This window comes from Chiroxiphia lanceolata, chromosome 14 (assembly GCF_009829145.1).
Source record: "Chiroxiphia lanceolata isolate bChiLan1 chromosome 14, bChiLan1.pri, whole genome shotgun sequence".
Taxonomy (NCBI): Eukaryota; Metazoa; Chordata; class Aves; order Passeriformes; family Pipridae; genus Chiroxiphia; species Chiroxiphia lanceolata.
In genome coordinates this window covers 7,947,298-7,959,426 of record NC_045650.1, presented here as the reverse complement: position 1 = coordinate 7,959,426, position 12,129 = coordinate 7,947,298, and positions in this window count along the sequence as shown.

The window sequence follows — 12,129 nt, the reverse complement described above, 5'->3', positions numbered from 1 at the left end:
GAGCACAGGTAAGAAACACCTCCAAAACACACTTCTCCACTGAGACATGGCAGAGGAGAAAAGACTTTTTCCTTAGTTTTTCAGGAGGGTGCTTTGGAGACTGTGGCGAGATGGTGAGGAGCATCCACTGCCTCTGAATTAGCAGGCTGTTCATGGACCACTCTTTACACATGGAGCATCTGAGCACTTTGTGGCTACAAGGCTAAATGCTCCCCCCCAATGGACTATGTGGAGTCAGGGTGACACCAAGGTGGAACTGGAACAGAGCAGTGACATGAGAAGCCCCTTCCCTGGCTTGGGAAGATGCTTGAACTGTACAGCTGAGCATCACCCTGCATAGCTGGGGCACAGAGGGAACAGGGGTCAGCTGGGGTTAATCACACCTGGATGGGCTCCCATCACTTTAAACCCTCGGTAAAGGCTCCAGCGATGCAGCTGGGGCTGTGGTCAGCTTTGGCACAGGTGTGTGTCGGCAGGGAGACCCCAGCTAACAGCTCACAGCCAGCCCAGTACCAGCACCTGCAGCTTGTTTGCATTGTCATTAGTGAGTCATTTGGTAGGTGGGGAAAAGGAGATAAATTCAGGCTGTGGAGGGGAGGTTGGTAGTTGTTTGGAGGTTTGTACCCTCTCTGGAGGGTTGCTGCAGAGTGATGCCTGTGCCTGAGGAGGCTGTGAGTTGTTACAGCAACCCCAGGCTGTGACCCTGCCTGCACTGAGGGCCCAGGGCCAGAGCTGTGCCAGCACCACGGACTTGGCTGCCAGGTAGGAGCTGACCCTGTCTGGGGAGGAATTGTCCCAGTGAGCTGCCCTTGAACATCAGCAGTGGGAGGTGGAGGAAGGCAGCAGCAGTGGGGCTGCCCAGGCTGCAGTGAGGGTCATTGGGGGACTGGTTTGGGGTCAATGCAGAGCCCCAGCCCAGGGCCAGGTATGGGCTTACTGTGGCCTGAGAGATAAAACGGGGCTGAAACCTCCCTGGAGGGAGGACTCTGCTTGTAGCATCCCAGACCAGCCCCCATCCAGAACCTGCCAGGGCCCCGCGGGTGCTGCGCTTGCTCCTGGTTTAATACCCTCCCTCCACTGCAAGACCCATCAACTCGCTGTGCCGGCTGTGGGCTGGGAGCTCGGAGGTGTCAGGTTGGAGACACGTCCCTGCTGTGTTCCCCAGCCAGTTGTCACTGTCCTCTGTCCCCGCCGGCGCACCCGAAGGAATTGCAGCGTCTCGTCTGCTGAGACGGCTGCGGGACCGCGGCGCTGGGCTTCAGTAACAGCGCCGAGAAGGGCCGAGGTGGGCGGCCGGAGGGCGGGATTGAGCGTCTGCTGCAGACAAAAACGGGATCCTGCTTTCATGCGTGCCTGTCTGGAAACGCCGCTCTTCCCTAGGGATGTGCTGCATCTCACTGCTTGGCGGCTGCTGGGTGCTGAGGAAAGGATCCTGGGCTGCAATGAGCCCCAGCCAGGTCCTTGGGGCTGGGTGGGGGGACTTGGGCCAGGCTGGTCTGTTTCTGGCTCTGGTTGTGCCATGCACAACTGATAGATAACAGGGACAGTCAGTGTGGAGAGCAAGGTGCTGCAGGTGGGCTGGGCTCCCTAGGGAACTGCTGCCCACCCAGATGTGGGAGAACCCATCACTGGTCCCCTGAGTTCCCCAGCATCGCTAAGAGAGGGTTCCTGATGCTACAGGCTTGGCTGGCTGTCGCTCTCACATGGAAGAGAGGTTCTAGGGGTGCTGTACTGCACCCCAAGTTGTGCTGTACAGGGGTGCTGTACAGATCCCCCACCCCTGTGCCCTCTGCAGTGAGGGGCTCAGCCGTGAAGACCAGCTTGATGAAGCCAAAGAGAATAAATTAGCAAAGAAAGCAGTCAACCCTCACTGGGCAAGGTTCAGAGCTGGTTCAGAGACACGAATCTCATTTCTGTTTCTTCTGGACATTATTCTATATTATATTTGATGTTAAACTGGAATATCTAAATAGAGCCAAATTGGATTAACAAGCAATGACTTATCATACGCTTTGACTGTTAAGCCCACAAAGACAAGAACAAATAAATTGGAGGAATCAAAGACCTAAAAGCACAGAGCAAAAATATATATAATATATCTCTGTTTGAAGCAGGGCTCTGCAAACACGGAGTATTGTGGGTAGGGAAGGGGGGGACAAATGTCCCCGTCCTGCCTTGCTGTCTGAGCTGGACCCAGGCTCTGCTCCCATGCCTGCTTGCCTTGGGCAGGAACCAGCATCCAACTTTCCTGGCAGCCCCAGTAGGCCTCCAGTTGTTTAACTTGCAGCTGTTTTTTGTTTTGTGTTGTTGTCCTTTTCTTTTGAATGTGATGTAACCGAGCGTCCCCAAAGAGCCATCAGAGAACAAACACAGGCAGGTGTACAATTATAGAGCTCACCTCTGCTGCTGCATACAGCCCTGCTCAGCTCCCTCCGTGCTCCAGCCCTCGGTGGTGGAATGGACTGTGCAGGAAGGATGGCTCTTTGGGGACAAACTCTGGGCTTTAGGGTAGATATCACACTGTTGGTGGGGGTGTCTGGGCAGCTTCTGTGGGGATGTGGCTGGTCACTGCTGTGCTGCAGCGTGATCAGTCACTGCAAGCCAGCCTTTAAAATAAAACAAGCCAAGAAAGCAGCACTGTAGTGCTGCTGTGGAAAACCCTGCCGTGGCACTTTCCATTAATACAGATAAAAAATTGAGACACAGGGCAAACAATATTAACCCCATCACTGATCAAGCTTAAAAGCTTTTCCCAAGAAAAATTGTCTCTGGATTGCAGTTAAATAATGGGCAAGGGGGTGGCTGGCTGCAGAAGCCTCTGCCACAGTGCCGACAGGTCCTCCTGCCCAGGGCATGGGAAGGTGGCCGGGGTGGCAGCAGAGGGTCAAATACCAGGCTGTGATCCCTTGCAAAGCTTTAGGACAGAAGAAGCTCCAAATTGCCCCTGTGCTTTAGGAGGAGATGGCACACAAGCAGATCATCAACCTTGGCAGAGGCCAATCTGTGCTGCCTGAGGGTGATGAATTGTTTTCCAAGGCCAAAATAAAAAGGAATTACGATAATAAAACCTCCAAGAGGGAAACTAAATGTAAGGGTTTCCAGTTTCCCAGACAAGAGAAATGGGGGTTAATTGATGGGAGCTCACATTTCCCCAAATATGGAGGAAGCTGGGGCAGGGGCTCCCTGTGCCCTTAAGGCAGGGTGTCCAGCTTGGCCCTGCTCCATGGATGCAGCAGAACTGGTTTTCCCTTTCTCCCCAAACCTCTGCCTTCTCCGCCTTGTGTTCACTCCCAGCCCCTTTTAGAAGCAGCAGTTCTGCCCGTGAAGGTGGATGCTGTATCACCAGTGCATTTTGTCATTGCCAGGCTTGGCAGACGTGAGCCCCCAGCACGTTGGACCTGCTCACCCACTGTGGTGCTGATGCAGCTTCATGGGTCGGGGGCCACCTGGGAAGGGCTGGATGTGAGGTGGGGGATCTGGGAAGGGGGCTTCAGGGTTGGTGACTGCAGCAGCTACATTCCAGTCCTGCTACAGGAAACCCTCTGCTGCTCTACTCCCTCAGTGCCCATGCAGAGAGCCGGCAGAGGCGGGGTTGTTTTGACTGGGAAAGGAAAAATGAGCAAACAACATTCTCCAGGTTCCTTTCTTTTCGTTTTTTTTTTTTTTTTTTTTAAACTTTCCTGATAAGGAAAGAGCCTTTTTTTTTTAACTACCCTCCCTGCTTCTGCTGCACAGTGGCTCAAAGGCTGTTCTTTATGTATTTGATTCTCTGCAAAATTGATCTTATTCTCTTTGGAGGAGTTAGGTTTAAATCGCAGGATGAAATTCTGGCCACAGTGAATCAATAACAAATCTCCTATCAGCCTCAGACTGGGGTTGAGACTTTGGACATGGAGCTTCGGTTCCCTGTTTCCCAGTGGGAAATGTCATTTTTTGATGGAGGACCTTTTTGTCCTTGCCCAGCAAGCGAGTTCCAAGGTCTCCATTAAAGCACATTGGTTTTGCTGTCTTTCTGTTCCAACCCTGCCTGCCTGTGCTTGGGACTGAGACAAGGGCTGAAGTCTCCAGTTCCAAATTCCAGTGCAAAACCTCCAACCCACTGTTAGTTGTGTCCCTCGCACTCCTCTGGCTCATTGTCTGCCTCTGTCAGGAAGGTGCTTGTGGGTGTGAAGGCACAGCATGACAGTGGCCGGCCTGGCTGGGTGAGGCAGGAGATTTGCTCAGCCAGCAGTGAGCTCTGGCTCTCTGTACCATCCCTCCTCCCTCGTTTGTCCCGATCTCCAAACCCCAGTGTGGTTCTGCATCCTGCAGTGCCTCTTCTCTGGCTCATGGCATAAGGAGTTGCCCAGTACTGTCACCCACAGACATTCTAGGGGGGGTCTCCTAGGTAAAAAAAACAAACCTTTTTTACTTTTTTTTTTTTTCCCTAATCTTTTTTGTTGCCATAGTAACTGCATCCCACCTCCTTGAAGGTGATGGGGGCTGGCTGGACAGTCCAGGCATCCACTGGGCCGTGGGCAGGATGCAGCCCCTGGCATTGGAAGGGTAATCCTAGGTCCCCTCCACCTGCAGTGAGTCTGGCAGCCACATTTCTGAGGCTGGATGGTGTCAGGGTCCCACCTCCACAGAGATGTCCCTACAGCAGCCACGTCTCCCCTTCCCACTGCCGGCGGCGTGCGGCTCCCCCGAGGCAGATGGTACAGCAAAGCTGTATCTTTATCGGAGGATACTGAAAGTGTTCAGCTGCTTTTGAAGTCTCCAAAGAGAGCTGGGATATTTCTTGATCTGCTCTTAAATAAGTCATTGCCACTGCTGTTAACTCGCATTAAGCGCTGGAAGATGCCGGGTGCGCGGGGAGAGGCGGGCGCAGCTCGGCACACCGGGACGGGAGCTGCCTGCGCGGGGCACGCAGCCGCGGGGCCCAGCCTCGGGAACAGGCTTTGGGGTATTAAATATTTGATGTGCAAAGTTTATTTTAGCCTGAGCCAGACAGGAATCACTGTGACTCCAAAATGCAGCCTCGGTGGTTTAGTGTTTGTTTTGCACCTCAGTTTCTCATTTCCCTGTCACACCCAGTCCTAGAGCATCCCCGGCCGTGGGGGCTGTGCCTGAGCCCTGCCTGCTGCACACAGCTGCTTCCTTGCCTCCCTGTACATCCCCACACGCGTCCTGGGGCATCACATCCCTTTGGAGGACCCTGACAGAGGCATGCCTCACGCTTTTGTCTTGAACACATAACGGTTGGCACTCAGATATCCTTTTTTTCTGTCCCTTTGCTTGCACTAACTGGTAGGAGTGGGGTTTGCAGAAGGCTGAAGCGGTACCTGGTGTCCGGGAGGCATTTGGTGTTAACAGAAATGTTGACAGGTCAGACTGTGTTTTTTAAATGCTACTTTTTCGCTTTTGTCCGTTCCCCTTGGACTCTCTTCCCACCCAGCAGCACCTTTAGCATTTATCTCATTTGAGTCCTCTAAGCAAATCTTATCTCCACATTTATTGCATCTTTGGGAATAGTAATTTTCAAGTCAGCTTTCACATTACTCCATATTTGTTACTAGTCCTCTGTCAGGGGAAAACCTGGCTCTTTATTAGTTCTCTGCCTGATACAAAACATTTAATTTGAACAGAAACCACCAAGAGAGAGATACATATTGCTTTTCATAACCAAAGTGTCAACATCTTGACCAGGCTGTAGCTGAAGCAATCTTTACCATATGGTGGATTTTTATACTTTAACGTCACATCTGCATCCCTGCTGCCTCTCCTTTCATTCCAGAGATGCTGTGCTGGTGATAAAAGGCGCTGTCTGCGTGTCCTTCCACAACACAATCACAAAAGGACCCCTCAACAGATAAGAAACTAAACCAGAGATACAATAGCTGTGGCTTCCCACTGGCTTTCTGCTCAATAGCTTTCTGCTATGCAGTTAAAAAAAAAAAAAGAGAAAAGAAAAAAGGAGGAAAAGAAGGAAAAGAATAGCAATGAAGGAGCATGTGTTGGGAAAATAAGCCTCTGTAAATCCCAGGGAGGGTATGGCTGGAGAACATGCTGGGAATAGTGACTAGAACTGGGCTGAAACAAGATGAAATTCTTTTATCCAGATTCCTGGTGTATGGGATGTTCCCGACAGCTTCACTGAAGCTCAAGGGCCTTCAGAGCATTCAGACTTGGTTTTCAGGAAAATGGGGCTATGTTAGCGTTGGGTTTTATTGCAGTATAATGCAAGAATCTGTATTAACCTCTCTCAGATCCTGATAGGAACAGGATGTACAGTTTCTAGCTTGAAAGCTTGTTCAGAGCCCCAGTTGGGAGGCACCTGTCTGTACCTGCACAACCTGTACCTGTACTAGCAGCAGGCAAAGGTTGTGCACAAACTGCTGCCAAGGCAGGGTCAGGGCTGTGCTGACTGTGTTGAGAGAGCTCAGAGCATTGCCTCTGATTTCTGCTTGCTCAGGCACTGCCTGTCCCAGCTCCTGACTGAGGCACTGGCTCGATCCTGGTCCCGAACTATTCTCCCCATCCCTTCTGAAGGATGCCAGGAGCTTTGTTCCTTGAAGTGTGCTGCGAGCACCCTCCTCCTCCTCCTGGCAGCTGAATGTCTTGGCATGCCCTCAGAATTGGCTACAAATGCCCATTTTTATTGTACTGAGGATGAACAGGCTCCATCACCAGCTCTTTCCTTTTCTCACCTGGGCTGGTGCAGAGCTCTGACCTGTGAACAGAAGAACCAGGGCTCCCATCCACTTCCCACCTCCACGCTGGGCATTTCAACTCTGGTGTTTTCTTATATGCTTGCTTGTCCTTTTTTTTCTACTGCTAGGGCCTCAAGTTTTGCCCACCTGCCTTCCCATGCCATTTTCCACATCCCCACTTCACAGACCCTGTGGACTTCCCTTGGGTGCAAGGAATGCCAGCGTTGGGCTCCGTGCTTGGCGTGTGCCCCAAACGCTTGCCTCAGCATTTTGCATGCCGCAGAGGATTTTATTGTAGTGCTTTAATGGGAAGTCATGCAGCTCTGAACCCCAAATACACAGCTTTGTAAGAGTAGTGGCTGGAGGAATCCGCAGATAATTCAGTCCTGCCTCCCTTAAGTGAAATAGGATGTTAATACAATACAGTGGAGAATCGCTAATACAATCCTATTTTTATACTAGCACTTTCATGTCATATTAGAAGAAGATTCGACTTTTAGATCTTTTTTAGCAATTTAGCACAGTGAGGATTTCATTATACTGACAGAACTATTGACAAAAAGAAACACATTAGAATTGGGAGGATAATGGTCCTGGGGAAGAGGAAGTTTTGCAAGGCTTTTCATTTAAAACTGGACTGGGTAAAGTAACAGGCAGTGTGCTGAGGGGAATAATCCTGCATTAGCAAAGGGGTGGACTGGATGACCTTTTAAGTCTTGTCACAGACTAATAGAAGTCGGAGATGGAAGAGACTTTTAGGTCACATCAAATGCTTCTTCCAAGCCAGCACAAGATTATTTCTCGATATATTTGATGGTGTTTTTTTACCACTTCTAAAAGTTCCAAGTCACGAAGCTTTCTCTCCTAAGGAGCCTTTTTCACACTGTTTTACTCAGTAAGCGTGCGCTTAACTTTGCGCGCTATCATTAATTCCCCTGAATTAAAGTTGTTAAATCCTGCAGAGACTTAAATTGGATTACTCGCAGCCTGCAAAGTTAAGCACCTGCATAAGACTTTGCAAGAGGGAGGTTTAACAGATCTTAGCATTAAGTTCTTCTCACTTTTCCACCTTAATCTTTATTTTACTTCACAGCCCTCTCACCTTTCCTTTGCCTCGTTCAGCTCAACCTCTCCTCTTCCCTCCTCCTGATGCACAGACAGTTCTCACCTTCCCTGAGGTTGGTGATGTCAACCTCTCCTCACCAGGCTGACTGTGGCTCTGCAGGCGTGAGAGAGATGGAGAACTGCCTTGCCACCAGCGGTGTGGTTTCTGGCACTGGATTTAAATTGGGATGCTCTTGCTGCACCAAACAACTAAAATGGTTTTCCCACCTCCTGCTCCATGGCTGCTTTGGAGCAAGAGGGGAGGGAAGCACGGGGATGCTGCCAGGGCTGGTGGTGCTACCCAGCAGGTGATCTGGCAAGGTGGTGAAGTTCACTCACCATGGCTCTGTGACAAGAGAAGGAAAAACTTTCCCGTTCCATCTGCTCCCAGCCTTCTTGACTAGGTACCCACTTTCCATGCCGGGAGCAGATGTTCCTGCTGGAAATAGGCTTCCCTTCTGAAGTTGGAGCCATCACTTTGCATTAGAGCCTGCAAGCCTGCTTTTCTGCCTTATAGTGCTTTCCCTGCTGACAGGGTGTGAGGCACAAAACATTTTAAATGAAGATCTTTACAATTGTGAACATGCTGCAATAAATATTAATGTTAACTTGTTAAATGGCGAATCAGCAATTTATATAATGGCTGGGGATGCCTCTCCTTAAGTGACACATGGCAGTTGGGTGTTGCTCCCTGTTTCCCAGCCTTGTCTGGGAATGGGTGGAGACGGGTGTTGGCTGTTCTCCTGCTGCCCTGGGACGTGGTCCTTGATGCTGTGCCACGCTTGCCACCCTAGAGTCTACAGCACAAGTGGTTTGCAGGGAGGACTTGAAGCCCAAGGTGCTCTGGCTGGTTCCAGTAGTATGCCAGGGGTGCCAGACATTTCTCTGTGTGAACCATGTATGAGGGTCCGAGGGTTGCCCTGGAAAGCCCACTTCAGCCTGGCATCTCAGGCATGTTTGCAGATCAGATTCCCTCTTCCCCTGTTTAATTATCTTGAAGGGACAGAGGAGACCCTTCTGTACCTCTGTGCTGGAGGGTACAGATGTGTATTGGCAGAGTTGGCATAACTGTTGAATAAAAGGCACCTCAAAAGGCTGATCTATTGCTGTTAATTAACATAATACATTAATATGAGGGAGATCCGAATAGGCCAACCAAAGCAAATGCTCAGGTTCTGTTGTTTCCCTGGTGAGCTCTGGGGTTGTAAACAGTTTGACCAGGCTCCAGCCCAGCTCTTTGGCTGCCTCTTGCCTCCTGAACAGCCGTCTATTGTCCAGGCAGGAGGTGGATTTTCAGCAGAGACAAAAGCAAGACAAGTTCCTTTTTTAGATTTTAAGCTTGAGTTCATCCAGAGGAGACAATTTACTTCTCTTTGTTGTTTCCAGCATCATTCATCCCTTCTGTTTGTGCTCTGTAGAGGCTGAGCCTGGGATATCATCTGAAAGAAGTTTCTCTTTCAGGATCTTTGATGTTAGGTTTGTTATATGTATATTTGAAAAGTACTTCTGCAATGACAAAGCTCAGTACTACTCCTGCTGGGCTGATGTGTGTGTGAACCTTGCCAGTGAGTGGCAGTGATTAATCCAACAGCACCATGTGCTTTTGTTACTGAACCACTTGCAGTGTGGACAAAGCAGCAGCATGTTGGATTTAAATTGGTGACAAATGGGATGGGGTAGTTTTCCTTGTCCTCAGGTGTGCAGGACTTTGAGGGGGGCACTGGTGTGACCCCCACAACTGACCAGGCTTTCATGCCTGGGCTGTTGGGGATGGATGGGCTTCTGTTGTTTTGCCAGGGGAGGCTTCCAGCTCCCAGCCCTTTGTGCCTAACGAGGCCAGTCCAGATAAGGCATGTGAAATGCTGCAGTGACCCAGATGAGCCTGTGAATACGGGCTGACTTGTGGCCCATTATACTGATTTCAAAATGAAAACCCCTCCACATCCTCTGCAGGTGGCTACCCCCAACTAGGAAGGTTCTGTTGATGCCTGGATCTAAATCATTGCTCAAACACCTGCCCTGCATCACACAGCTGGATCCCTTGCCAGCTCCTGCCAGGGTGCCATTGACTCCAGGTTTGCTCTTTAGCACCTTCCCACCTATGAGCAGAGCAGAAGGTGGCTGTGCCAGCCCATTTCAGAACTCGGCTCTGTGCTCAGCCTCCAACACAAGCCAGCAGCAGATTCTGGGAGAAGGTCTTGGAAACAAGGGCTGAGCTCTCCTACAGCAGAGCCTGCCGGCTTCCATCAGTGAGAGACATTGGGATGCCCTGAGCCAGGGATGGCAGCCAGGCTGCCAGGCCTGGTAGCCAGCTGATCCACTCCCCTGTTTATATGTCTTGTCTCTTTTGAAGCAGCTTGTGCCCTTGGCTACCGCAACATCTGGTGGTAATAAACTGTACCATGTAATTGTGCTCTGTGTGGAAAAGGGTTTCCTTTTTTTTCCCATTTAAATTTATTACCTAATAATTTCATATGCCCAGGGATGGCTGGGAATGTCATTGTGGCACTGGTGGTAATTTGTGGGGTGTTCTTTTTGCCACAGTCTGTGGTGCTCTGGAAGACCTGACGCCCACAGGGACACACTGAGTGCACCGAGAAGGCCCAGGCGACCTGGCGTGTGGCCCTGCCAGGCTCTGTGTCCCTGTTAGATGGGGCTGAAATCTGCTTTTGTTTGCTAGATGCTAGATAAATAAAATCCAGATCTGTCACATTTGCTGCTAATTGGCTTGCAAGGACTGCTTGTTTGAATTGTGGAGCTCTCACAGAAATGGGTGACCTTTGGCAGCGCTAATGTTTCCCGAGAAATCCCCAAAGCTCCATGCCTTCCATCGCTCCTGCTGTGAAATCTGCTGAGAGGAGCTGTTGCCTTGCTCTCCCATGCCTTCCCCCCACTCCTCTGCTCTCCCATGCCTTCTCCCCTCTCCCCTGCTCTCCCATGCCTTCCCTGCCACTGCCCTCAGCTCCTCTACAATGACATTGCCAGGAATGCTGCTCGTTAATTAACAACGAGTTAATTAATGAGCAGCAAAAGTCCAGTGCTTGGAATTGATAAGAAAGGGCAAGCGAAGAAAGCGTTGCCACTTTTGGTGGCTTCTGGGCTGTGTCTGCGGCAGCATTCAGGGCACTGGAACATCTGTAGGTTTTTTGCAGGCAGAGCTGCATCCTGGAGAGGAGCAAACACTTCCCTGCAGGAGAAAATCCTGGCATGGCTTGGATGGTGATTTTCAGAGGACCCTGATGTGGGTGGCAGTTGGGACAGAGGTGCCATAGTAGGGTGAGGAGTTGAGTGGGACAGCACCCTGAACCTGCCCCACAGCACCCAAAACCTACCCCACAGAACTGCCTGGAGCTCAGCAGGATTTGTGCTTTTTTCTTAGCAGGGTACTTGGCTATTTCTTTCCCGTCCATTCTTGCAATGTCTCTTCCTATTATTCCTTTATTTGTATTGATTTTAGTTCACTGGAACCTGAATTGCTTGGTGTGTAAATAGCTGGAGTCTGGCTCTGTGGCTCTGATTTGGGGTGTAATCCCTCGAACATAATCTGCCCCGAGGGATCAAGCCCCCCATGCCAGCCCACCTGTCATGTCCCTTCATCCTTGCTTATCCTCCCAAAATACCCCTGGGTTCTGCTCCTGGCAGGGAGTTTTGGGTGATACCTGCTCAGCCCCTGCTATTTGTGCTCTCAGTTCCCAGCTTAACCACGGTGATTTACATGGCAACCCGATGAGGCCTGGCATTTCAGTGCCTTTATGCATTTAGCGGCATCAGCTCCCATGTAATTTAATTGTCTGTGTTTTAAACATAAATCAGCAAACTGTGGGCTGGAGCAGAGCAAACTCCTCACTGGGCAGGGAGGCTGCTCCTGCTGCCTGCCCCTCTGGCGAGACATGGCCCATCCTGGTGTCCCTGCTCCTCAGGGATGTGCTGCTGCAAAAATTTAGGCTGTGGGTGTTTCACTTGGATGAGCCTCCCTTTGGGGCTCCTAATTTAGGTCAGCCTGGAGCTGAGTTCTGTGAATGGTGAGACTGGGAGGTTGGTTCCTGCATCCCCCTTTGGAGCAGGCTCTGCAGCTGGGGCTGCCACCCCCAAAGCCCCTTAGAACAGGATGTCTCAAGGTCTCCCCTTTCAGCCAATTTTTTCTGAACTTGGCCAAAGGGCTCAGAATTCATTAGGCACTGTGACTAATAGTCATGACTCAAACAGCCTCATTTCCTGAGGAAATTGGGCTAAATGCTTCCCCCCCTTCCCCATAAGTTCATGGAGAGCGGCTCCTCTTGTCAAGGCTTTGATCACCCAGAGTCAAGCATCTGGGTAAAAGGGTGTTTGAGTT